This window comes from Cyprinus carpio, chromosome B8 (genome assembly GCF_018340385.1).
Source record: "Cyprinus carpio isolate SPL01 chromosome B8, ASM1834038v1, whole genome shotgun sequence".
Lineage (NCBI taxonomy): Eukaryota > Metazoa > Chordata > Actinopteri > Cypriniformes > Cyprinidae > Cyprinus > Cyprinus carpio.
Window position 1 is genome coordinate 30,073 of NC_056604.1, and position 5,404 is coordinate 35,476.

The window sequence follows — 5,404 nt, forward strand, 5'->3', positions numbered from 1 at the left end:
TAATTGAATTATTTTTGACACTTAGGCTTAGCCTATAAAATATCATCTTAAATATTTATGCACTATATATTTTAACTTCAATCACAAATTGTGTAATCGTCCACTTATTTTGCTGGTGAGGGGGCGACATCGACTGGTTATTGGACTAAATGCAATAAAACCAAGATTCGGAGCATTTTACAAAACATCCACTAGATGTCAGTCACCACCAAGTTTAGGCCATGACTGGGTTTAATATCCTGAGAACGCTATTCCAAACACATGGTTGTCTATGAAACACGTAATCACGTTTTATCAGCAAAATCATATTATTTCCGAGAATAAAATGTTTTGTTAAAAATAGCGTTTTTACGCCACCGTCTTTCTCTATTTTTTAGCCTGTCCTATAACTATGTTTTAAACGTTTTCAATTGTGTGTGTATAGCCTAAGTTTTCAAAGGAGCACAACAGGCTAAATATAACCGCGTCCCTTATGATCCACGTCAAGTGCAGTGTCATTAAATGCACTTCTTTTTAAACTTTATTTATTGTATTTATTGAGCATCTGTTTTTGTATTCTATTTTCCCTTTTTAAATTCAGAATGTTTCACTTATTGAATGTTCAGCCACTCAACAAGATTAATTTTCATGTTTGTATGTAATTTCAAGCTCTTTTCATACTGGAGAGACAAACTGTTGTTTGGCGTTAGTTTAGTCTAGTCTTAAAAAGACTAACAAATCACTTCATTTCTTTATTGACATGCAATAGGCTTATATAGGCTACTGGTCTGAGAAAACGGCGTAAAATAAGAAAAAGAGTGACTTCATTTAATTAAGAGCATGATTAGTTATTGAGAAACAAGCACAAGGTCCATTTAATTACCACGACATTTTATTTATGAATAATAGGCTACGTTTTAAGAGCCACAATATTAGTTTTCGTAAAATTAAAAAAGTGACCTGCATGGTTATTTTTTGTTTGATTTGGTTACGCAGTTGAAGCGCGCTTCTTTTTTCATTTGTGTGGGATGCACCGTAGAACCGCTAGGTGGCAGTAATTTGGTCAAAAATGTTACAGAGTTACAGTGCGCTGTACAGAGTCCTTTTATTCCGTGTCAGCCATCAACACATCAACTGGTGAGCCCACTTAAAACCGGAAAGGATGGATTGAAAAAAGGAAGGGGAAGCCTATTTGTCAGTTTAGGCCAAAATCCCCGACGGTGATTATCTGGTTCTTTTTCAGAGTGTCGCCTGTGGTTTGCACTATGACATTTATGTTGTGCAGGGACCAAGACGTGCACGACATTTCTTTCTTTCTATTTATTTTCTTCTTTTTTTTTTTTTTTTTTTGTCTCTTGAGCGGACAAAAAAGAGTGTTATTAAAGTTTAATTAGGCCTACCCTAGCGCTGTATATTAAGATAGAGACTGAATTTCATAAGACATTGAAAAAAAGTTATATATATAGGCTACTATATATATATATTATATATAATATATATATTATATATATATATATATATATATATATATAATATATATATATATATATATGCTATAGGATACCAGTTTGAGAAAATATTTTGAACTATTGAATTTATAAATCAAATATCTTATTTGATGAGACAGAAGAATGAATGCTAACTTGACCTCTGAGTTTGGGCTCCCATATGCAGCTGTTCTGTAAGTGTCACAGATTTTGCTCCGTACCCGTTTCGAACAAGCAGTTAATGAACTTTTATAGCGACCCTTTTTTAATTTGAACTGTTTAGCAATTAATGCTTTTAAGTTTATTAAGTTAGCATTACTTAAGACTAACAAACTAAACCTTACTAATTAGTAGATTAAAATATTATACTTTTTTTTTTTTTATTAATGAAATAAAAAAACGTTTTTATCTGCACTTTAATTTAGTTTAATAACAGAAAAGACGCATATTTAGCTTAAAGGAATATAAATTCTTATGGGAAAACGGAATATAAGAGAAAATATGGTCGCATAAAGCATGCTGAGCGTGAAATTTGGCATTATCCTGTGGAACATATTTTAATCTAACTGAAGGCACAGACTGGGGTCTTGGGGTTTGTGTATGAATAATGAGCATAATGAAAAAATAAATTCGATGCCCAGCACGTTTTGTGGGCGCATATTTGTCATCTACACATAGGCAAAGACGAATTCAAACAGTTTGCATAGTTTATTGTGCTTTTATATACGTTAGGAGAATATTTACATGGTATCTATAAACGGATGTGTTTTGGAATCCTGACTGAGAAAAAAGAGGTGAATAACGGCACTAAAAAAAGTGACCTTCTTAGAACTCGAACGCATGAGATTTCGTTTCCACCCTCTTTTTGTAAGAATATAGTACAATTTAAGGTTTATTTCATGCCAAATAAATAAATATTGTTAAAACAGTCCATGCACCTGCCGAGTTCTAGAATAAACTTATATTGATTCATGCTGTTCTGCAATGCAGATGAATACAAGGATATTTTACAAAATGTCCTGATAAATATTTAAATACGTGCAGTTGAGCTACATTGTGGACTCTATATGCTAAACTGTGGATTAACTTTGACAAAGCTGAATAATATTAAAATAATTTGTCCCTAATCATGCTGTGCAATTTTGTAATTAATCACTGTTGCTTTGTGACCCTAATTTTTTTCTGTTTTCAGTCTTATGTAACCTATTATTTGATGTGTCCCATTTATTTAGGAAATTTCGATTCGTTGAATCCTGTTAGATAAAACGGTTTTTATACTATGTATTTGGTGGGATTTTTATTTATTTATTTTTCTGCTAAATGGAATTAAATATTCATCTGGCGAATATATACAGACAGGGATATACCAGTGCCTTTTCTTTCTTTCTGTCTTGTTTATTTTCTGTATCATTGACTTATTACTAAAGTACCTATCTAATCATTATTTATTTGGATCATTATTAATATCTATTGTTATTATGCCTGATTATCTTTAAGCCAACAAAAAAAATAATAAATCATTTAGTGTAGTAAGGCGTGATGTTATTTGATTTTATGCTTTGCCAGTTTATTATCTTTGAAAAATCCTCAGTTTTTTAACTTTTTAAGTTAAATCATGCGGGATTGTAACCAGTCATATAACCACACACCCGATTTTTATTTTATTTTATCAGTAGCCTATTATATTTGTCATTGTCGCGGAATGTCTGTTAAATACAAATGTTAAGGCGAGTTGATAACACGTACTTTGCTGACACGACGGTCTCACCTTCTGCCGCTTTTATCGGCTCTAAACTTCCCGTAGTTCCTGGTTACTGACATTGCGGATCACGTGCTTTTTTGGTGCCTGGATAAAGAGTTTTTTGGAAGCACCGCGCGGGGGGTATACGTGGAGGCTCATTCACGCGCAGCGCTGCGGGCACTGTACACGATAAACAAATGCTCGGAGCTAATGAAAACTGGAAAACTTTCGTTAGTGAATGAATAGTCATTAGTGCTTTAGTCCATAAGATCCAAAAGTTCATATCGCATACGGACCGACTTCACTCCCATGGAAAAGGAAATCGAGGTCTAACCGAGTGTCCAGTTAGTACTTGAAAGCCGCTCTGAGGTGTGGACGATTTTTGTGTTATGCAAGTTTTCACCGTTGTGATCCTTTCGAGCGTTGTTTTCGCTTCTTAAGGTACATTTTCTTTTCTCTATGCGGCTCCCGGACGTGAAGAAAGAATATATTCTTGGCTTCGGGACGGGACTGGAGTTTTGTGGGTCCAGAAAGCACAAGTGACTGAGAGGGACCATTCCATGGCTTGTGGTCTGGGGCTGCTACACTTGCACAGATCTGGACACGGAACGACCCGCCCCTAGACCGACCCCGGACAACAACAAAAGACTCTCCCAAGGCAGGACTTATTGGGGAGATTGATTCCTGCTCGCACTCAGTTGCGGCTCATGGTCCGACTGATTGTTGGACATCGATGTCGTTGGCGAGGGATCGATATTGTAAAAGACGGGTAACAGATCTTCACCACTACATCATAGTTTTCACTGGACAATTGTACCCGCTCGACCATAATCTATCCCATGATATGCTCGGGGCACGGCGCCAATCTCTCACTCGGTCCACAACACAGCTCGGGGACTGTCCCCGGTTTGACCGGGTAGGGTACCCAAGTAGATTGACCCAACACAGACCGGTATGGCGTTGACACGGGGAGTAAACCATGGAAAGAACAATGGCATTTGCGTTGAATATTCACCCTTATTCTCATTATATAGCACCTGATGAACAAGGCTCTCTTATATCGCACAGAGCCCACAAGAAACATGTTTTGACTCCAAACGACGAGATCTGCACGAGTTCCTCAGCAACAGGTTTCCCTTTAACCGGGATATTACATTCCCCCGAAGGGCAAAACCTCTATCCGTCACAACTGGTCACTAAAGGATTGCTTTCCGTACAAAATTTTACACCCGTGACCAACCCTTGGTAAAAAGGCGCAAAGGCAATTAATGGACCCCTCGACACACCGAGTTCGCCGACATGTTTTACAATGGTAGTTTTCTGCCTGCAGAAGGAAGCGATTCAAAAGTACACCAGACACAACCGAGCTATCCTTAGCGGCCCCCCGAAGCCTTGCGGGATTCTACAGAGGGTTTCGGCTACGGACCGTACGGTTAACAATTCAAGGTCCTTACAGCGCGCGCAAAAATTTCTACGCGCCCCATTCCACAACCTACCATACTCCCCCCACACACCCAAACCTCTTCTTTTTTTTCTTCACCCGGCGAGCGGCGATGTTCCCTTTTACCAAACAATGAACCTTGTGACTCTCCCAAAGCCGTCCTTACATATTCTCCACAGCCAACATTTATTCCATTGCTTGCCTTTCGTTTTCATGTGTACCGAGCTGAGGAAGGACCTTTTCATAATCCTCAACACAGCCCCGCATCCTCTCTCGACCTTCACAGGGTCTGAGCAGCCTATTAAACACGGAACACTAAGGCGCCCATAGTCGGCCCTTCCGTCCTCAATAGAACAATCATTAATGTGGGCGGCTAGCTCCCACAAGCTTCGCCGTACACACCATAGCAAATCCCCGCGGTCGTACAGTGTCAGATTCTTGGCACCAATGCGGACGCAGAACACATGCTTCTGCACACAAACTCACTTCGACTCGTTTTAACGCGGCAGAGCGGATTTTTTGGTCGGCTTCAGCCAGACCACAACAGACGTCTTGAGCCATAAACGTAAACTGTCACTTACCACTCTTACTTGCTCCCTTTCTACGAGTCCCCGGCAGCAAATAGATTAAGTGCAGCAGTCCACTTTTAATATGGTTTTGTTTCGTCATTTTGCTTCAGGTAGGGATTTACACTATTTGCAAGATAAAATGTCCCGCCGTTTCATTGTTTCTGACATTACTTAAAATATAACGAAG